General features: G+C 43.7%; 1 long non-coding RNA gene across 1 annotated transcript in view; it reads right to left on the bottom strand.

Annotated features, from left to right (window-relative positions):
• LOC308059403 overlaps positions 1–13,867 on the bottom strand; it is a 118,715-nt gene extending 104,848 nt beyond the window's left edge. Inside the window, exon 1 of the long non-coding RNA XR_013926227.1 lies at positions 5,714–13,867. This is a non-coding gene — a long non-coding RNA (uncharacterized lncRNA). The remainder of the gene's footprint in view (positions 1–5,713) is intronic.
• Between the last annotated feature and the right edge of the window lie 9,442 nt (positions 13,868–23,309).

Genomic DNA, 23,309 nt, shown 5'->3' with positions numbered 1-23,309 from the left:
ACACTTTTTCCCTTTGGTGAGCTTATTAACTTTTTATCAGGCTAACTTGCATGTTATGTCATCAAAGTTTGCCCCTGCTTCTTGGAGAGATGTTAATAAGAAGGCTGGTAGATAAAAAGCACTCCCTTGACATGGCCCATTTCTATGGAAAGGAGTGGTTTGAATAGTGTTTTGTTATGACTCCTTTCCACTTGTCTGATCGTTCAAAGTTTAGCAACAATAAGATCAACCTGTTTCAAGTCTTGCTCCTTGCTCTGGTCTCTTAGACGTAATACATGCTAATTTTTAACTGTGTGTCCCTGACTCATGCTAATGGCCCATAAAAGATGAGCCAGATAAAAGAGTCATGTCCCCTACAACAATTCAAGATCATTAACTGCATCCAAACAAGCCAAATATTGAAAGCTGATTCTGCAGCAATGAGATAAACTCTTTCATTTTATAGGGACACTTTCTTAAAGCATTTAAGAGGTTATGCTTTCATTTCAGAGGGCTGGAACAACAATATCTCACTTCCTGCTAAGGGCTGGTCAACACAGACTGGATTTCCATTATTTCCATGAATTTACATAATTAACAGACCAAAAATCATTTGATGCAATGATAAACGATTAAAATTAGATAGGCTGAAGCAAAATTGCCGTTCAGTTCGTGGCTATTCTTGAGCAGATAAAGGCAGAATTTATTGTATTTAAATACTTGCTTCAAATTATTCCCATAGCTCTCTTCAATGTGTGCTGTGTTTCCTATCTGCCCTTGGTATCCAACACTTCCAGACAGATCCATTCCAGCGCAGAAAACAAGGTTGCTTGTGGCCCTTTTTAATTAAGTGAATGATGCGAGCATGTGTTGGTAAATTTTCGCTTTAAAGGTACCGTGGCAAGGTTTGACTTCTGGAGGTGGAATGCAGTCCTGCTTTGCTTCTGTCCCACTCGGAGCAGGTTAATGCTCCAGAGGCCTCTCTGCTTAGATCTCCCTTTGTTAGCAAAGCCCTGCCTCTGGTGTGAAGTGATGGATGCCTGGAAATGAACTGTGCGGGGATTTATTCCGGGAGAGGAGATAAAAATAATTCGGCATGTTTCTCTTTGTCATGAAACATTGAACATTTACATGAATTATGAGCAGCCAATATGTCTTGTTCTCAAGAGAGTCAGGTAAGGAAAGAGTTTATAGCTAACAAGATAAGCTGTCCCCAGAAGTTGTTGTTGACTTACGTGTCTAGAAATAACCCAGAGTTTTCAAAGGCTGGGGGGGCTGTCCAGTGATTTAGAAAAAAAAAATAAAAATTCTAGGATGTTAAATCCAAAGAAAAAAAAAAACACCTGGAACTTTTTCAGCATAGCTAGATTAAGAAGCAAAGAGAAAGGAACAGGAAGGGCCATTATAAAAAAGTGCCACTGGAATTAAATAGATACCTTGTGAGGCGGGGAATTTCCCCAGATAGGATTTGGCTGTGTGTCTGCTCCAGTTAAGCACTTTCTGACATTAAGGCGACAGCAGAGAGAAACTGGGACTTTCAAAGAAAGTTTATCTCTAGTTGTTCCAGTCTCATTCTCTAATTGGCCTGGACTCTGGACCATTAAAAGATCTGACAGATGCTACAGGACTAAGAGTATTAGTAACTAATGCAGTTAATGATCTTGAATAGGCTTGTTACATGAGGGATGAATTCTCCTTTATTTCATGGGAATGTAAAAGAACCTTGCCATAGGCATTAGTTGCATTTAATTCCATGTTAGGGCCCATTCATCCCAACAACATCTTGGATAACAGCCCAAGAGTAAATGTGATACTCTCTGGAAGTGTTTCTTCTGATGAAGTACTTTAGATAGACAAAACTGGAAACACTTTTGTGACATTGCTTTAAGGATATTTTCTTTAAATGTAATATTAAAATAAACAACTTTCATGAGTGCAGAAATAGGCTAGAAAAAACATGTAGGAGTACAGATGGGTGCAATATTTTTATTTTGTGCTTCAGATGATACCATATGCCAAGCCTTAGGAGGTGCTCAGTTGCCAGCAAGGTACAAATAGAGATTTACAAAAGGTGAAACCTGCCATATTTTCACACAGCACGCTCCAGTGAAATTTCAGCCTGTCTTGAGAGGAATAGCAACTTCTTAGTTCAGAAATTCTAGTTCCACATTTTGTTACAGTGTTTTCTGTTGAATTACCTTTTCCACGATCGCTCAAGTTAGCTGTGAACACAGTGCTCCGTTCTAGTTGGAGGAAGTGGGTGATATTTTTGAAGGTGAGTAATGTCACTCATCACTGGTGTTTGAGAAGAGAGGAGGAGGCTGAGGATTCAGAAGGAGTTAAGGACCTTCACTGTCTTTTCAGGGCACATCTCCTATCAGTTAGTCGTCATGGAATTAGAAGCTATGGCAAGGCGTTTACCTCTGATGTCAAGCCCATCAGCAGCATATATTGTGCCATATCCTAAAGCAGTCTCCGAGCTGTTAGTATGGAAACACTGTTCAGAAGACAGAGGGGGTCAGACAATCCCTTTTGGAGCCAGCATGCTTATTCAGTTTTCCTATAAGAGATATTACAAGCAGCTGAGCTATTTCCATAGCACTTACCTCCATCTCACCAACATTCACCTACCTTGTCTTTTTTGGGGGGGGGCGTTGTTTGTAGCTGTTTCCCACAGCTGTGATGAGATGGCAGGTCTTGAGAAGGCAGCTAGTCTACAATTTTGTGGACGTTGACAAGCCTCATATATCCTTTAAAAAGAAAACCAAAGCTGTGTGAGGCTTCAGCCCCCTCCCTGTTTGGGGGTGTTTTTTTGCATTGGTTTTGCTTGTCTCCAAGTGTGTCCTCAGCCAGTGTAAACCAGTGCGGCTCCACCAGCACCATTAGAGCTGTACTGGTTTACATGGGCTGTGGATCTGTTGGGCTTTAACAGCGATATTGGAGCACTGCAGATGCTGTGCACTAAACAGGGTGATTTAAAAGGCTGTTATATCCCTGACAACGTTTCCCTATTGATCCCAAACCTAATGTATGTGGATCCTAGTTTCTGCTCCTACTTGCTTCAGGATGTCACTTAAATACTGAGCCCCTTCGCCATCAGGGGTGGCTGCTGATGCCTGTCATAGGTAAGTTTCTGACATGGCAACCTACTGCTCAGTGAATAAAGCTGGCAGGGAGCAAGGCTTCCTTTTTGGGGAAAATTGTGAGGGTTTAATAAGTTTCCATATGCTTTTTGTGAAAATACAGATATGACTCACCTTCAGAAAATAAAACCTTAAAAAACTATGCTGCAAACCCCAGGTCATGGCTCCCTAAGTCAGGCAGGGAGTCAGATCTTTCCAGAGAGGATCCCCTGTGCCTCATGAGTGTGGCAGCTGCTGCTAGTGCAGGGCTGGAGCAGAGCTGTGCCTGGCCTGAGAAGCATTTTCTAATAGTGCTGCATTTTTGGTTAGAGGTTCCTTTGGTTTGGGGGTTTGGTTTGTTTGGTTGTTTTTTTTTTTTTTTTTGCCAAATTAGTTAGTTTAGTTTACTTTTCTTTTTTATAGGCTTTATTAAAAAAATTAACCTAACCAAAGAAACCAATACATTCTATTTTCCAACTTCCCAGGCAGGGAAAGTGCCAAAATAGCAAAAATGCATAGCAAAGCTCGAACAAACATTAAACATGAAGCAATCTCATCCTAGCCTCTGTTTTAAAACATTAGAATTCCATGTTTCTTCTTCTAATTGACAATGCCTATTTTCAAATAGGTTTGGTCTATATTACATCTTTAATTAATAGTTTTTGTAGCAAAAAACTGTTTTCTCCTCCCTCTTCAATATTCATTGAGTTCACTGGAATGTCAGTATTATGCCCCTGCAATTTATTGACAGGTTATCTTTGCATAGATGCAGAATGGAAATAGAATAAAGAAATCAGAATAATAAGTTAAAGAACTTCACTCTATATTATTGCAGAAAGTATTGAGAAGCACAAAAGAAGCAGTGCTATTTGCTGAGATATGATTTAAGAAAACTTGGGAAAATGTCAGGTCGACCAGATGATTAGAGGGACCCAAGCTTTCATAACTTTCTTGGCAATATCACAGTTATTAATTAGGAAGGATATGCTATTCACAGCAATATAATTCTGCAACTGGAGATAAAATATTTCCATGGTTTGTGACTTGAAAGTGGCGTGCAGGAAACCACGTTAGGTGGTTGGACTGCTGCCACGGGGACGCAGCAATGCGACATTTTAGAGCTGTCTGGTGCCAGTGACCAGAAGGACCAGAAGGATGCTGAGCGCTCCTGTATGCAATTGGGGGGGAGGGGGGGGGCAGGGGGTGCTCTTGATAAATGTCAGCTGCCATGCTGAGCCCCATGGCCCAACAGGAGGGCAAACTGCATGCTGACCGTCTCCAGGTAACCCATGCCAGCTGCCAGCTGAAGCTGTAACATGCCATAGTGTCCCTGAAGCTCGGTGCTGCACCAGGCAGTCACAGTAGGTAGAGGAAAGGAATATCCCCTGTGAATTGTGGTATTTTGGTTCTACCCTCAGAACAAACTGGTTTGTAGCTGTGTGGCTTTGATGAACAATTTGTTTCCAGAAAAGATGGAAGAATAATTGCGGTCACCCACAGAACCATTACATGGTACACTTAATGCTCTTGCTGCTCGTTGTGGGTGTTTTCCTTGTTCAGCTCACCATAATTTAACAATTATTCATTCCAGCCATGTAAATGCCGCCCAGACAATGGGCTTTCTGGTGGTATGAGCAATTACTGAATCTTCCCAGGCCCCACCATGGGTGGTGACCGGGGACCTCCCCAGGGGCTTCTGGCAGGAATTGGGCTGATTTGAGGTGAAATGGCCGTTCTCTGGGCTGATGTCACTGCTTAACCTCTGTGATCTGTGGTATGAGTGGTCAGCTCCTCTCCTGTTACCGATTTATAACCTGCATTACTCCCAAACTTAAAATGCAAATCCAGACAGAGAGACAAGGCTGGGACTCTGCAGCTCCCTGCCTGCAGCCAAGATGAAATGTCACAGGGAGCACAGGGAGACCGAACGGCTTGCTGCAGGGTGGCAACCTTGCCAGGACCTACAGGCAGGCTGATGACCATGCTGGAAAACACCTTTTTCCTTGAACCTGTGTGAGCACACAGCTGAAGTGTGTCTTTTGGCTGTTGGCTGGATGCATAGTCCCCTTGGCTGGGGACCTGTCCGCTCCCAGCAAAGCCAGGGAGTCCTATCCATAGTGATGGGAGCAGAAGCAGGAGTGGATGTCTTGGGTCTTCATTGCAGTCATTGGAGTTTTATGAATATGTGTGTCACGGTTTGGCCCCAGCCAGCAACTAAGTACCATGCAACCACTTGCTCACACCCCTCCCCACCCCAGCAGGATGGGGAAGAGAACTGGGAAAAGGTAAATCCTGTGGAGTGAGATAAAAACAGTTTAATAATTGAAATAAAGTAAAATACGCTACTACTACTACTACTACTAAAAAGGGAGGTGATAAGCAAAAGAGAGGGAGGAAAAAACCCCAGAAAAACCAAGTGCTGCACAATACAATTGCTCACCACCTGCTGACCAGTGCCCAGCCAGTCCCCAAGCAGCGATCAGCCCCTCCTGGCCAACTCCCCCCAGTTTATATAATGAGCATGATGTTCTGGGGTATGGAATATCCCTTCGGCTAGTTCAGGTCAGCTGTCCTGGCTCTGCTTCTTCCCAGTTTCTTGTGCACCTCCTCACTGGCAGAGCATGGGACACCGAACAGTCCCAGACTTAGGGCAAGCACTACTGAGCAACAACTAAACCATCAGTGCGCTATCAACATTATCCTAGTACTAAATCCAAAACCACAGCACTGTACCAGCTACTAGGAAGAAAATTAACTCTAATCCAGCCTAAACTGGGACAACGTTGTTTGTTCCTTGATGTTTCTCTCATGTTAAACTGTACCAAAATACTTCCCAGCCTCTTTTATGAAATAAAAGGAGAAAGAAAAAAAACAAACCAAAATGTCCTGCTCCTGCTTCTGTTGAGGGTGCTGGTGTTTTGGCACAGCAGCATAAGAGGAAATGTTAGTAATGCCTGAAGGTGGTACCCAAATGAGTAGCCCCGGGAGGTGCATAGGCAGAATAGATTAGACCCACAGCAAGACTTGAGCTGTCTTAAGTACTGCTGGAGGTTACATCTACCGCAGCAAACAAAACTGGACTGGTGCTTGTTTTCCAGTGCCGAGGGCAAGACTTCTGCCTGCGCAGCTTAACTCTCTTCCCTGCACTCTTGCAAAACAGGGTTGCCTTGTTTCTGCTGAGTCCTGGGAGGCTTCCTGGCCAGTGTTCTTCCCATCAGCAGGGGCTGGCCCAGGCCGCAGCTGGCTGGGGCACGGGCAACCAGCAGTGAACACAAGGAGAGAGCCCCATGGGCAGTGCCAGGGAACATGTCTTCTCAGAGAGGAGCAGCCTCTGATTCCAGAGTCACTTGTCAACGCTGATGGGGAAAAAGTGCCTGAGCAGAATGCCCTCACCAGTGGTCTCTGTGTCACCTGCATTTGATTTCAAAGTCACGGAAAATGAGGGAACAACCCTCTGGTTAAGGCTCTCACCCAGGTTTGTTGCTTGCACCCCTGACCAGGTTGCTACTTTACATTAGGTGTTTTTAGAATAAACAAAAAGATTTGGGGGTCCCTTTTGGAGGTGGTGGCCTTCACACTGGCCACAGGCTGTCATGTTTGTTCCATGCCCTCTCTTCCATCTGCCTGGCCCTCACTTTTTTGTGCAAGGTAACAGGCTTGGGGTTCAGAGGTGCCTCACAGCAGCAATATAATTCAGTTAACAGCAATGGCTGTAAAATGCACTGATAAAGCAGAACAGATGTTAAAGTGCAAACACTGTTCCTGGACATGCATGCAGGGCTTTCCCCAGAGTGGCCTTGCAGTGCAGAGTTGTTATTGATTCAGTGACATTATCCTGACTGGAGAAACTCTCCTGTAATCAAATAGCTAAGAACTGCTACTGGCATTTGTCACCTGAATGCTTTTTATCAGCATCTCCTGCTGGATATTCCCTTTCACTTGTACATAAATTACCTTAAAATATAATCTGGCATGAACACGATGCCCACTTTTTCCAGTCTCCAAACTTCTCTTCAAGAAAAGAAACCCTATTCTGGAATACAATGATGTGTTGTGCACAAATTTTATAATGCATATTCTCAGCTTGGTGCACGGAGTGACCCTCATCCATGGGGTTAAGGCACAGCAAACAGAACATGTGATAAATGGCTGGATGATATTGCTAGCACGTGTGCCTGGCACATGGGAAAGAAAAGATGAAATATCTGACTTGTATTTTCCAGTCCTACATCAAAACAATTTTTTCCTTATGTAAATGGAGATAATTAGTTAATCCATATATGCCAGTCCCTACTTTGCTACAAAATCAAACACTGTCCTGCATTCAGGATATTTTTCCTGCGACAGAAGAAACAACAGAAGTGATATATTCAAGTCTTGTGAAATGGACCGTAACATTTGGCGATGCGTGCAGGTCTTGGAATATGTGTTTTACTAAGACTAAGCTGTGCTGAATATAATCCTTTGAGTTCCCAATCTCACACACATTCAAAAAAAATAAACAGCAGAGTGTTTATTGAGCAACTGTCTTTGCCCCTCAAATCAAAGGAGGCATTGTGCTGTCCACCTGCAGATCTTAACTTTCCTCCTGCTTTCTCCTCTTTTGTAATGATGAAAGCTTTCCCACTTGAAAGGACAAAAAGGTATTTATTGTTTTTACATTGAATTGCAGACCTTCATATGTGGAATTTCCAGGCAATATAGTTAAGGTACAGAAGGCCTTCAATTTTAAAAATAAATAGCAGCCCCCGTTCTTTAATACAACAGAGTAACCTCAGAAAAGCTGAAGGAGGAAATCACTCAGTGCCTCTACCCTTTGGTGTCTAGTTCCTATGCAAATACATGATGCTGCATGGTAACACCATGGTGTAACACTTAACTGGCTACACTACATGGTTGTGTGCACCTCCTGCCATTGTAATGTGTTGCTGACACACAAACCTTATTATCCATATGCTCATCAAGTCTGAGATGCAGCAACGGTGTATGGTGCTCATATGGTTCTTGCTGCTTTGATAAAGTAACTGGGGGAATTACCCAGCTGTACTTGAGTAGCTGTGATGGTTTAATGTAGCTCTTTCATTTAAACTCTCCCGCTTTTGTTGCTTGGTTTGTAGCAGAAACAGTGACTACTTTGAAAGGCTTAGAATAAGTCTGTTAAAGGAATTTTTTGCAGAAATGCAGGGCCCAAGTGAGCTCATTGCTGTTCCTGCTTGATCTTGGGTTGCCACCGGCGCTGGGGGATGCTGAGGGTTTGCCACTGGCCCGTGGGCGGTATGTATGTTTAGCCAGGCAGTCGCTGGGGTAATGCAAAATTCAGTGAGTCATATAAGCTACTTCTTAAGAAGATCTGAAGTTTCTCAAGCATCTCTGGCTCATTAAAATCCAAACTGAATGGGAAGAACCCAGACCCAACAGCTCAATGTATGAACTCACAACATTTATTTTGATACCATAAAAACTATGTCCAAAAAGTGTCTCTGAATCTCAGTCTAGAGCTATTTGGAGCTATTTGTCCTAATTTCATCTCAGTAACCACTAAAGAAAAATATAAATGAAACTTGTCCTCCTGCCGTAGTACCACCTGCACGTCCTTCTCTTGGCCAGGAGTCTGGACACAAACCACAGATGTTAACTTAAGTCTTATCTACAGGATTAAAAAGTCTGCTGCTCCTATATATATATATTTTTTTATAGGTGTTAATGTTTCTGGATACACTTTAAAGGATACTTTACAGATGTGTATGGATAGTACTCACCAGTAATGTATTGTAAACCAGGCATGCACCGCAAATTGCACAATACATCACTGCTATTACTAAGCCCTGATAAAATGACTACTTCTGTGATAAATGTGTTCTAGCCCTTTCATATGTTACTTAAGCAAATGATAAAAGCTGCAGTTAAATTTTAATAGGGTATGTTTACAAAGGCATTTTTTAACTAATGCCAAAATATACAATCTGTAGTCTGTATTTTTATACACCCCAGGGTGGAGTCTAGGTTATTTTTATGGTAAACATATGGAAACTTGTTTTACTTACTATTTTTTTCCAAATAAAGTTTTTTCATTAGACTGGGCCTTTTTGTTGATGTATTCAGGCTGTTGGAAGAATTGGGAGTGATGGATGTATTATGACTGAGTTTCTCCCCTTTTTGGGGGAGGATAAAGGGCTGGCATGCATTCACGGCTCTGCTTCAGTTAAAACCACACAAAGTGTACAAGAACAAAAAGAAAATTTGGGCATATGGCTAAAGATCTGAATCTGATGAGCTTTTTTTGTGGAAAAGCCATTGTTACATTGTTACCTGCTGGAAAACTTCTGAATCTTTGTCCCAAAATAAAAATGTCCTTTTCTAGGATCATTGCAATGGGATAATATTGTGCTATTCCTGTAGCTCTTTTTTTTTTTTTTTTTTTTTTTTTTTTTTAATCCTTGTACAAAAGGATCCACAAAGACAGTTCACAAAAATACCTTCTCCTGGGGCTTGATCCAGTGGTTATTTCAGCCAAGGGAGTTCTTTCTTTGACTTTGTCAGACTGGATCAGGACTGAACTCCCACAAAAGTAAAAACCTTTGAAAGTCTTTGTAACTGTAGAAATGGGAACAACTGTTCTATGGAAATGGGGAAAAGTGTTCTGTGAGAAGTGAATTGAGAAGAGAGTTTGTATTGAATGCTTTGGCTCTCACTTAAATCTTGCTCAGCTGCCTGAGACCTCAGTGAGACAGCAGCACCTGAAGTAGACACCTATATTAAGCAGTTTCTAACCCTGTCTCAGTATCTTGACAGTCCTTACAGAGTATGTGTAAAACTTTTGTTCCATGCTTGGTATTTAAACCCACTATATGCACAGTTTCTCGTAATAGTAATAGTTCTCAGCTGAATGAATTAGTTCCAGGACCGTTAAGTCAGAAGAAAGTGTTGTATGTCCTAAATGCCATAAAATGTTACAACTCAGCCCTGGCTAATAACTGCGGTGATGAATGAATGTTACTACGCAGGTACAAGCACTGGTATTTATTTGTACCTTGATCTGATGCCTTGTGCAGACCACTTCTTTTGCACCAGGATGAGACCAGGAGACACCTGGCTGCTGGGTTTTACAGCTGTGCTCTCCGTTCCTTTCTCACTTTGAGGGACAGTCCCCTAAGCCAGCCTTGTACTGAGGCTTTGGAGCCACAGGACCCTACTTATTTTCCTGTTTTTCCTGTTTGTGACAACAGAGACCACTGTGGGATGTATCAGACCTCCAGACACAGCCACAGTCGAAAGGACTCTGACCAGTCCCTTCCCTCCCTGTGGCCATGAGCCTCTGTGCTTGTGGGCACGTGCTTTCCTTCACACATGGGCATAGTCCCAGTGCAGGTAGCACCACAACTCAGGCATGCAGTTAAACAAGTATGTGCATGCTTGTAGGGTTGAGGCCAAAAATCAGATCATACTGGCTTAGCAAGGGGCAAATTTGACCAGCGGTTTTACCAACCCTGTGACATCACATTTGCTTGACCTACCGTGAGTAATGTAATTACAACCTGGGGTGAGCAAGACATGAAAAATAGTATATGAGAAGAAAGAAATTACAAGGTAGTGATGAGACAGAAGAGTTAACTCTGGAGGCAGGTCCAGCAGAAGTGAAGTGCAGAGATCTGGGGAGATGGATGCAAGCGGTGATTTTTGAGGAGAGCAGCGACCCAGATGTGTTTAATTTCCCTTAACATCACCTGTCACTGACTGAGCTGCCCACACAAAGCTCCTCCTACCAAGCATGGGGAGAAATGGGTACCTCTGAGGTCTTGGGCATCCTACTAGTACTAGGTGACTAGTTGATTTTAGGGAGAGTCTGGGGGGCTGAGATAAGACTAGAGCCTTCTTAGATGATTAAATGATTTAGGTGAGATAAATTCCATATAAAATCACATAACACAGGAGGGAGGCAGCAGCTGGGACTAAGACCTGAATCTAAAGTTACTGGAGCTCCATAGGTCCCTTGAACCAAAGGCACTTGGGACTGACCTCCGGAGGTGCAGAGGGACGACAAGTGAAGGGGGAATGAAAAAGACCATATTAGACAGATAGACACCAGTTAGTTATGCCATGCCCTGGATTGCTCTGAAGGAAGGATAGTGGTCACCTGCCTGTCTAGGAGCTGGTCTCCTGAAGAAGGAGGTTGCAACAGCAGTGAGGAGAAGTGGTGGCCTGGAAGAAGGAGGTTCTTAGATCAAGAGAGGTGGAATGGAGATAGCATCTTGACTGGTTAAACTGTAGGGATGAATGGGGAGGCAGATGTGTATCTCTGGGGAAGGAGAATCCAACCTCAAGGCTCAGGGGTCAGTAGTAGTGATGTGGAGGCACCAGCCACAGAGAATATTGGAGAAACTGAGTGAGAGGAAGGATGGAACAAAGTACCAGCTGTGTGCTGGGGTGAGACGAGATGTTCAGCTGGAGGGAGACTGCTGGGCAGGGCTTATTTCTTCCCTAGGCAGGACAAGGGTGCCTACAGGTGTCCCATAATAAAGGTCCTCTTCAGGAGCTGGTAGTCTGGCAGCTCACACTCACTAACCATCCCAGAAACCACCTGGCTCCTGAGCATGCATGAGGGGACTCTGTCGAGAGGATTCACAAAGATTTCCAAGAGGTTGAAAATATATCACTTTGGGACCAAGAGTCTGGAATTATTTGTTCTGCTCATAAATGAAACCAAACTGACCAAATCCCCTCCTCTTCATCACTGAGGAAAGTGAGCTAATGCACATGTTGAATCCTTCTTTCATCTGTGCCACCACCACACCAGCTAATTTCATACTCGCTAGGATAGGACTCCCCAGAGGTCCCTTTTGGGATGGGTATCAGGGGTGGAAGGGGGATGACTGGAGCCATTAACAAGAAGGTAAGTCCCAAAAGGCAAGGAAAGCCCCCAGGATACTCTCCCTTGCCCCACCGTCAGAAGATACTTCTAAGAATAACAGGCATAGGAATACCAACAAATTAATTTATGTGTGGATGGGATGGACCAGGCCAGAGGAGTTCAGCAGTTGTGAGGACACTGGGCAAAGTATGTAGAAGATGAGGATTCAGGCACAAACCACTGTTATTATTGCATCTGTTGAATATGTGGGAATATTTCAGAATATTTATTACATGGACAAAATACCAGGGGTTTGTTATATATACTTGTGAATTAACCTTTTCTCATTAATGTGTAAATAATGCTCTGGTAAGCAGGGATAGGTCTCATGTTGTGGAACCCATAACTGAATCCATGGAAGTACTACAGCTTCAGAGGACCATATTCCTAGGACTGTCACTTCACTTACCTTGACAAACCATAGGATCACGCCCTGGAAGAACTGAACTGAGGAGTTACTAGTCCTGGCATCTTGGTGAATGTATAAGCAAAGCAAGCTGTCCCACAGAGCTGAAAGCCATAGGCTGAGAGTCACTGTGAGTGAGCTTGGTGTAATTTTGGGATGCCTCCCTTTTGCAAAGATGCTATCATGCAAGTGGGATGGTTTGGTGCAACTCCCACGGGTTAGTTCTTCATTAGCAATCATTACACACCTGATAAAAACATCTTATACTGCCTGTAGCAGGATGTAGCCTTAAGTGTCGCTGAATGAGGCAGGTTATATGGACACCTCGTGTAGTGGAAGTTTTTTAGGCACATGCTCTGGAAAAATGTTGCAATCTCTGTCCACCTATTACTCATAAGCAGCACTGATTGGATGTCAAATGTGATGAAGCCACAGCACTGGTCAATATATTGAAGGGATGTTGTGATGAGCAGCGTGGTCTTTAGTTTGCTATGTAAATGTAAGCATAGTTGTTAGATCTGGGGAGGGGCGTCTGGCCAAACAAAAGTGGTGTGTATAGTCTCAGGAAGGTGCTTACCCTTGAAATAAAAGTAATGTGGAATTCAAACTGCTGTAGGGAACGGCCCCTTCCTGGCATTGTGGCATCCTCACCAGGCCCAAGTGAAGGCTTGGGACATCATTGTTCTAGTGGCAAGGAAAGCATGGATGAGGATGGGATAGCTGGTGTAAGTTTTCCCAGCTAGTGTGAAAGGTGTTTGTACCTCAACTCAGGTGACCTGGCCAGAAAGGAAAGACTTAAAGCAAAAGAACCTTTGCTAAATATTTTATATACTTTTGTTTCTCAGTTAGCAAATGGGCTTTGTGTTGTTTTGAAGATTACTGTAGTGACACTGAATGAGGAAGATCCACCACTGTAACTTGTAAAATGTACCTGTAGTACACTGGGCTCTTAACTACTGATTAAGTCCCCAAAATGCAGGTTTTGTATTATATAGGCAAGATAGGCAGAACTCCTAACAGGTGTCAGTCTTTCAGTGGACAGATGATGCATTGGATCAATACAATTAAACAATATTCCCTGAAAATAAACTGTGCAGTGAAGATACCAAATCAAGCCACTGCTCTTCAGTATGGTAGTTCCAGGACTAGATGCTACTGTTTGTTCAAGCAGCAGTGCCAGAGATGGGACTTTCTGAAATTACAGAGTGTCCGTTGACTTAGTCAAGCTTGGGACTGGACTTCGCATATTCCTGCATTCCCATGGGCTGTGGTAGATGCGTGGCAGCTCCAGTTAAAAACTGTTTCCACAAGTGCCAGCCACTCCTGCTTTTTGCTCTTGGAGGGTCTTAGGTTAGTCTTTGGCATGTTGGCTGAGATGCCAGGTACAACATAAACTCTTGCAACTTCTCTTGGATCTTGCAAAAGGGTATTTCTTTTTCTTTGTTTGTCCCCCCCCCCGTAGTGCTCAGCTCCCAGTTATAGGAAGAAATTTCATGTCTGTATGTGTCTGTGTGGGGTGGGTTATATGTACAGTAAAGTTTCTGGTCTTCATGAGATCAGAGAAAAATGGGGGGAAGTTACACAGCCAGAAAAGGCCAGAAAAACAGAAGGCAAATAAAAGGAACATTATGTTAACATGAAAATTAAAAGGTTCTTGAAAGAAAAAAATATTTTATTTTGGAGCTTTCTAGTACATGAAGTTTTTTTTGTAAGCTTGCAATTGACCATAATGGTCTTGTCTAATGTAAAATTGAGTGATATGGGCCTTTTCCATTTGTTTTTCCTTCTAAGTGATGAGAAACAGTTTCCAGTAAATGAACAGCAATCAACTGCTGAATCATCGCTGTTGAGCAGAGGTTTCAGAACCTGAGCCAGATAATTGTGTGAGTGCTGTTGGCACAGTGTTCCTTCTCTCTGATTGACGGAGCCAACCTTGGGCTCACCTTACCTGGGCACGTGGTTTCCTTGGCTTCAGAATTGCTCTGGCGAGTGAAGGCTGCCAGAGCTGGCCCCAGGAGGTGAGGAATGAGGGACCTGTAGGTATTTGTCAGCCCATTCTGTGAGGCAGTTCTTCTAATGTTCCCCTCACTTGGCAGCCTTTCCTTCCATATGCCGAAAATATTTACTCTAAAAAGAGAAGAACTTCAGGCTGGGTTTGGTGCCTGCTGGCTCTACAGTCAAAAAAAACAGACCTCAGTTTTAGTCGTGCATTCCTAAAATGTGCAAATATGTGACTAACAGAGAAATAATATTACTCAACACAAAAATGTGCATTCAAGCCTTTCCCTTCGGGCTCACCTGTTTTTGGAGAAAAGGGAAGATTCATCCTACCTGACCTTAGACATTTATGCCATTAAGTGTTTCCAGGTCAACTACTCACCCAGGCTCACTTCATAGGCAATGGAAGGAGACAATGTCCTCCTAGACCAAGATTCACCCCATCCTATTGCAAGCACCCAAACCAGAACAGAGGACCTGGCTGCAGAGGGCATTTATCTCCACACTGACTCACACCTGGTGGGCATCTGAAGTCTGGTGAGAGGAATCCCACCATCAGCCACTGAGAAACAACCTGGAGACATCCTCCCACCTGCGTTGCCTGGGTGGGAGCTGTGGAAGCCACAAGCTGGTGTGCCGTGGCCCTCTGAAGACCAAGGCAATGACAGCAGAGGCTCCTAAGTTATGTTCAGAGGACCTGTGCATGCCCTGCCTTGCCTTTGTCACCTGTGTGCTGCCTGGCATGGTCTGTTTGTCAGCACTGTCACTGTGCTGTGCAGACTGCTTGCTCAGCAGCTGCTCAGTCATGGCTGTGGGCTTTTCCAACAGGTGTGAAATGGCCTTGTGCTGCCAGCACGTTGCTCATTCTGGCCTGCAACGAGCAGGGGCTGGTGCCCTGTGCTTGGTTTGAGGGATTGGTCACACCATTTGTACCAGCAGCAATTAGAAATGCCTGGGAAATGGCATCAAAAAGCATCCACTAATGCTCCCTTGTCAGGCTTAGCTGGGATAATGTTTTGCTGAACCCAGGACCTACCTCTTTCTGTTAGTTTTACTATAGCAATGCTGAAATGCATATTTATGGGAGTCCCTTTTCCAGCATTCAGCAGGGGGGAAACTGTACTTGCTGTCAGAAAGACCAGATTTCCTGGTTTTTATTTGTCTTCAAGGACTGAAATAAGGAGGTTAGAAATGTGACTCAGTAAAGGAATTTTCTCTTAGAAAGTCTCCTTAAGTGGATTACCAAGGTGTATTTGTTTATTCATTATGATGATTTGGTACCTTTAATCCACCTCCTTTAAAAGTTAGTTTTTGTAAGTTATGCAACCACAGGACCAGCATGATTGGTTTAGATTAAAATTGTAGCATAATGTACACACCTGTGACTAAGCAGCAGCTGGTTTTCATAACTAATTTTTCTGTGCATCTCCTCTAGAAGACCAAATGAAAAGGAAAAGCACTGATAAAAATGAGACAGGCACTTTGCTACTTCCAATAGTTCGGATTCCTTGAGATTTTTGCCAGAAGCAGTCTCAGAACATAAAAAATAAAGAAGCAAGTTGCAATAACCCAAGTTTAAAATGGTAAGAAAGAATAGGGATTTCCAGTTGTGGTAGCAAGTAAGAAATAATAATAGTTCCAACATAACACCATGGATGGATAGACCTAAAAAGCCAGGGAATGTAGAAAGAAAACTGAAGTGAGTAAGGGTGACTTCAAAACTTATGACCTAAGCAGAAATGCTAGGGAGAGAAACACTCACGATACAAGAAGTATGAGAGAAGTGCAATAAAGTGGCTTTGGCTACAGGGCAATGGGTTGGTTAGTACAAGGGTTGTGCAAGATGCGAAATGTCTAAGAGATGGCAGTGATAGGAGAAACACACCAGTAGCAGAACTTGCTGCTCTGAGTGATGGAGGGAGGAGCTCAGCTGAGCATGTCCTCTCCTGTCAGAACCTGAGATTTTTGATAACTTTTTCCTGGAAATTTTTTTTTATGCTGTGAATTGGGGTGTTTTTCAAGCCTAACTGTTTGACATACAGGAGAACTGGCCAAACTTCATACCACCAAACTAGAAACTCCATTTGCTCTCCACTGCTTCATTGGGTAGGGGTGAGGCATAGATTAATGAACAAAGATTTTTTTCAGGCTGGCAAAAATTTTGTGAAAAGTGTCAGAACAACATATCTTAACATATCTAAACTTTTTACTTATTTCAGATAGTTTGAACTCATTTACTATGAAAAACAACAGCAATACCCCCAAAAAACAACATAAAAACTCCAAGGGTTGGCAATATTGTGGTAGAAGTTAGAGTTAATGAGATCACAGCTGTACTGGTGTTGGTGTCTTTTGTACATGTGAGGTGATGTCAATAGGAAAAGGAGGTGAAGCTATTAGACTAAAGGAAGAATAGGTGATGGAGATAAGTGAGGAATTAAAAAATGCGCTGGAGATGACCTCTGCTTTCAGTAATGACTCATGAACCAAACATATGTTTACACAGATGTGACACCATGTACATTGAGAAGGAGAAATACATATCTGTGAGGGGTGTTGTATGCAATTTCCATGAACTGCAGTAGCAGCCTTACTCATGAACATCACTGACAGGGATGAATAAAATAATCTTAATGAGCTAAAAAGCCAGCAGGCAGTTCACCGCGCCCTTGGAGGCATGTGGCTGCCTTGCTTCACAGGGGAGGAGTGTCCTGGGATTGCAGTTTCCATTTCAGTGGCATGAGATCCATACTAAGTGGGAAAGGGTTGTGGGTTTGGCATGAAAGAGCATGTGCTAATGTGACAAGGAAGGCAGCTGAGTGTCTCTGTGTGTGTGTGTGTGGACCTCTCCCTCAATGCAGAGAGGCGGTGAGAGCTGGGAGGTCTGGCATGTGGCAGTGTGAGATCATGTAGGCTGGAAGGGACCTCTGGTCACCCTCCCCCCTGCTACCTGGAGCAGGGCCTTTTGGTGTGATAATGTTCAGATACTCCTTGTAGCAGAATTAGGGATAAACCCTATGATGCTGACCGAATTCAGCTGACCCTTTGGCACCGGCGTTTAAGAAACCTGAAATCCAGGTGGGGACTCATCAGTAGTACCTGTGGGACATGGGACATCCCCTCCTGAAATGTCCCACCCAGTCCCCAGCCAACAGTGCTGGTTACCCTCCTCCTGCCACTGTCACAGGGGATTTGAAACTAGCACCTGCCTCTGGCTAGTTCACCCAGGACTGTCCCTGGCAATCACTCTGCTGGCTTCCCTCCTCCCTCTGTCCCTTTTGTGGCTGTTGGACTGTGGGAAGGGGCTGGGGTCATTCTACCCATCATCTCAGCCCTCCCTAAGGAGCAGGCTGCGAGGGACAGGGTCTTTATGTGCTGTCTGGTTTCTTTATATTATGCTGGTCTCCCCGTGTGAGGTCCTCAGCACCCACCACAGGGGCTGGTGCACATCATCCTTGTATGTCACCATCAGCCAGCCCCAGAAAGCTGTGACAGCTCCAAACCGGGGAGAGCTGCAGTTTTGTTTGTACATTTTTGTTCTCTGAGTCTTTGGATGAGCCCAAGCCACATCATTTCTGCAGCCACTGGAGAAACAGAATTATTTTACTTTTCCCTATGCTCTTTTTTTGTTTTCGACAAAATGCGGCATTCTCCTACTTCCCTTAATTCTAGGACCGGGGGCTTTATGGTAGGTATCTTGTGTCTGGGAACTCATGATAAGATCAAGCTGTAAAAAATAAAGCCATTTCCAGATAATTTTCCACTCTGAGCACTGCAGGGCCCTTTCTAAGTGGTGTTTGTTAAAACATGGTTTCCCTTGTCACCACAAAAATTCAGATATATTTCTCCACTCATCTGGCAAACACTGTTTACATCTTCCAACGTTTCAAAAGGAATGACAATTAACAAAGCTATTTATGTTCCTAAGTTAATTTTAAAAAGCTATGTCATAACTTATTTGATGTATCAGCATCATCTGCTTAGCCCAGATTTTTGGACAGCATTTGCTGGGAGTTTATTTTGAAAGATGTCCAAAAGATGAGGCGGTGCTGTCCAGTGGCGCAGAAGACCTTTCTTCCCGGTGCCATGGCAATGGACTGAGGCAATTTTTCTGCCCTTTTCTCTGTTAAATCACCTTTATCTGATCTAGCCACACTTGCAAATGGCTCAAGTGCCTTTTGAGCCCTATCTGGATGGAGATAAACTGCTCCTGGGTGGAGCACTGGTAGGAAGAGCGAATTTCCTCCCCTCTGTAGCCTGCTGAAATATATAATCTTTGAAAATTAACCTCTAATTACCTCACAGGGAGCTGCGCACGCAGGAGCACTCCCCGCTGCAGCACAGGGGTGGAGGAGAGCCAGCAGCACCTCGGCAGGGACATATTCTCCTTGGGTTCTGGTGTGGGTGCCCGCACATGGGGCAGGGCTTAGGGAAAAGGAGAGAACCACCGGGTTTTATAGGAAACCAGTGGAAATCACCTGGAAAAGGCAATGCAGTTTCCCTTTGTAATTTTTTTCACCATGTCCCCTTCCTAGAAGGCCATAGGGATGTGGTGGTTGCAGTACTAATGCTGCACCACCCAAGCCAATGGGAAAGGTACAAGCCTGGTTTTCACCATTAGTTCACCTGAGCTGTGAACACAAGGGTGGCACCCAATACTTCAGCACCAAATACTGATCTCCGTCTGGGCAAGCCAGCTGGAGAGCTGACATCCCACACTTGTTTCCATCTCTGCAGTTTCCTTGATGCCCTACAGGGCAAGGCAGCAGTGGGGCCCCATGCCATCAAGAGGGTCTTGTAGAGGCTTTTACTTTCAGGTCCCCTCTCAGGTGCATGTACCTGGGAGGCAATCGAGGTTGTTGTTGGCTTATTTTTGATAGAAAGTTTCATTTGTCATCATTTAGGATGTGTTACTAAAGGTGAATGGTGCTTGCAAGCTGCTGCTCAAGGTGGGCAAATTGTGGTGAGCTTCATGGATCCTTAGCAGCCTTTGGATCTCATTGAACCTGAAGTGCAAACCCACAGTTTGGGAAGGTGGACCTGTGCAGGCTGAGGATGGATACACAAAACAAACAGAGTCCCGACAAACTGCAGCAGTGCCCATGCAACATTAATCCTAGTGTGGCTTTTATGCAAAAAAAAAAAAAAAAAAAAAAAGAAAGACAGAAAACCCCCACCTCACAGAATGTATAGCACAATCATGTGTCTGAGGCTTTGGCCAGGACCGCGGGCATGTTGGTAGTTGGTATTCATTGAGCAGCTATTCCTCAACAGTCATCTTCCAGCTGACTCCAGCCCACCCGCTTCCCCTGCTCTGGACCAGCTCCCAGCAGCCCAGCAACCTTCTGATCCAACTTTTTATGATCTAAAAAGCACCACCACCGGCAACCTGAAGCTGGGGGTTTGCTTTGAGTTCAGCACTCCAGGTGCACATGCCTGAGGACAAGAAAGGTATTTGGATCTTGAAAAAATCAACAAGGGGGAAAAAAACTTCACACTGCAAAGCAAGGCTGAAAGGAAACCCATGCCATGCTGTGGGTTATAACTCACCCTGGCTTCCTGAACGGGCAGGAGCAGCCAGACCCGGGGTGCCTGTGCATAGGTGCTGGGCACCTGCACGCACTGTTCCCAGTAAAGGGAAGTCTCCCAGTGCCTCCTGGAAGCACGAGCATTTCTCCCCAGTTCAGGTGGTGAGTTTGGAACTGTGCTGGCTGCCTGGGTCTAGTGCAGGCATTGGCCAGTCAGCACTGCTTAGGTGAAAGCTGTTTTGCAGGAATCTGTTATATAGTGTGAATAGTAGTGTTTGGGTAAAGCTTTGTATTTACTCACAGATTCTGTAGGTGTTTTTAAAGACTCGAGGAGATATGTATGGTCATTTTTACTTTAAAGACAAGCTTACACCAGTCAGGATAGGAATGACCATAAGACCAGGGTTTGTGTTGTGCTGGACACGTATTTTGCTCCTTCCATCTTTAGCTGAGTTTGTGAACAACATAAACAAGCACCCAAAACATGAAATTCTTTGTGTAAGGGTATTTTCAACGCCCATACTCACTCCTCTCTTCCTCCCAAGTCTCTCTTTAACTCTTCTGACATGTCTTTTCTGATTTCACCCAAGTTTATTTAAGGATGGGCTATTTTTTTCCCTGGAGTAGCTGAAGTACAAGGCCACTTGGCATTTTTTTCTTTTAAAGGGATACAGTGCCTGTTCTTAGAATGCCAAGAGTACTCATTAAGGCGCTTGCTGGTTATGGCTTTCCAAGAAAAAAAAAAAAAAAATCACTTACATGCTAAAATTAATCCTGGGAAATTTCAAACCAACAGGAACATCCTTGAGAAAGCCGAAGAATAAACAGGGGGTGAGAAAACAAACATTGCTTTGAACACTGCTGCTTGTGATGTTGCTCCGACAGAAGGAAACGGGCTCAGACTTTAATGGATCAAAGGAAACAAAGGACTGGCTTGGCTTCACTCACTGTACCCAGCAAGCTGTATATACTCAGTAACAGCTCGAAATAGACTATTTTTTTTCTCCTACAACTAAAAAGAATATCTCAACCAACAATCATACATAAACCATGGTATGTAATAGTTTCTGAATTAGGGGACAGGTTCTTTCTTGCAGATTAGGGTCAGCAGGTGGTTTCATTGCATGGCAGGTTTAGTGAATTACTGTGGGACAGTGGGCTGAAACTAATGTCACTTCAAACATACATTTTATCAGGGTGCTAGGAGCATGGCAAGTGCATTTAAGGTTGTGCACAATGAAGGGACTGTGTTTGCCTAAAAGAATATCAGACTAAGTTTTGTGGACCGTAGTGCCAGCATGTTTTTTCAGATTTTTTATTTAAATACAAAGACATAAATATATGGTAATAGTATAGCAAGTATTTAATACAAGAGAAACATATATATCACCTAGGAAAAAAATGGTAGTTTAAAAATCTTACAGGTCCAAGTGCAGCATAAGTGTGAACAACTTTTGTTCTATAATTAAAGAGCATCACCATAAATACATTGTATTTTTCCATATGTCTTGGTCTAATTCAGTGCGCAGCATGGCTCGTGACCTTAAAAGATTCAAAGCTGATCTTTAAGAGTCAAGTCTAATTGTAATATTAATTTTACAGCTAACGCAGTCAAAACACCAACTGCTGCTAAACATGGTTGCACAAGCTCAAGTTAAAGCACACTCTAATTTACCCAGAGCTATGCTATATATCATGTTTTATTCTGGTTATCATCAACTACCCAGTTTGTCCAACACTTTAGATGTTATTACTTCAAGGAGGGGTTGCAGCTGCTCTGTGCCAAAATTGCCAGTTGTACTGGGTTGAGACAACCATTAAACTCCTGCAGACTGAAGCCAATTTCATTATGAATCATGGATTTTGTGGATTACCACATGCTTACTTAAAAGGACAAATAGCTTTGCTACTACAGGAATAACAGTCTCGGTGAGATCAAAAGCAAGAACGAAAAAAAATGCCTCCAGTCATGAAGAACGCTCAAAGCAAGTGGTGGCACAAGGATTATATATTACCCAGGCATGTAGAGCAAAGCAAACTGTCATTAAATGTTCCCAGGAAGGCAGCTGAAGAGTGTTGGCAAACTCTTTTAGGCAGTGGAGGTTTGAAGGCCAGCATTTTTATTTTTACTTTTTAAATGTCTGCTTTTTGTTAAGCTCCTTACAGCAGCTAAAAGAAGATGTCAGGCTTGTCTTGGACTTTTATGAACACATTTGAAAATCAGGGCCAGGACTGATGATCTGGAGCTTAAGGACTTAGGAACTCACCACTGGATAGGAGCAGAAGGAGATGGTTGAGTTTTTTCTCTGGTTGACATTTCTGAAAATCTAGGTACTTATTGGTACTTAATTACCTTAACTTAAAGATACAAGTCCTGTTTAGAACTGCAGATACTGACATCCTGCATATAGCCTACCCCTGTGTACGTAGGATAAGAAACTGAAGAAACAGCTATTTTGACCTAGTGGCAATACATCCTGAGTGAAGAGCTATCTGATATGTTTTACGGACAGCCAGCTTCCTTAAAAAAACACCAGTATCTGTAAATGACAATGTCCCTTATGTGCTACAACCTGGCTGCAGGGATAACTCTTCCTGTCTGCACAATCTTCAGGAGCAAAGCAGGAGTCTCAGGCAGCAGCTATTTTTCTTTCCAGGGCCTGTTTTTAAAAGATTTAAAAAATAGTAAAAAAACCAAGACCAAAATAACAAGCATGACAATTCAGTCACAGGTTACTTGAAAGCATCTCTCAACTGCAGTAGGCTTCTCTCCAGCCTCACAAACCTCCCCGTGTCAGAGCTCGTGGGCTCATGCCAGCTTCAGCCACAGCCCTTGTGCTGCGAGGACTCAGGGACATGGCCAGCATGGCCCCGCTTGAGCCTGTGTAGCCACCACTCTGTCATCACCACCACTTTCCCCAAGACCTCTCATCATGTTCATCAGGGAACAGCATTGCACAGAGACCAAAAGCTACCACTTTGATCAAGGATTTTTTCCTTCTGTGCTGTGGCACACTTCCTAAGTATTTAAGAATAGGACAGGACAGAATAAGAGATTGGCAACTTCTCTTTTATTTCTTTCCCAGCTTGAAGGAAGAAGGGTTTGAGATGCCTTTGATGGCCCCTCCTCAAATCCAAGTTTGACTGTGGCTTCAGGGAGGTGCATGACTACATGTGCTGAAGGAGAACAAACCCCGGTGAGATGTGATTTCAGCCCAGAGAGTGCCAGCTCTTTCATGTTTTTGGACTGTATGTGTAAGCTGTCTCCGTGGGCTTTGCCTAGCTCCTTTGAGAGCCTTTTTTCCCACTTTCATGAGCTGCCAGGCATGTAGCTGGCCATTGCTGTTCATGTACGTGGAGAGAGTGAG

This window comes from Falco punctatus, assembly GCF_963210335.1.
Source record: "Falco punctatus genome assembly, chromosome: 2".
In the NCBI taxonomy this organism is placed as follows: Eukaryota; Metazoa; Chordata; class Aves; order Falconiformes; family Falconidae; genus Falco; species Falco punctatus.
This window is presented reverse-complemented; position numbering and strand designations above follow the sequence as displayed.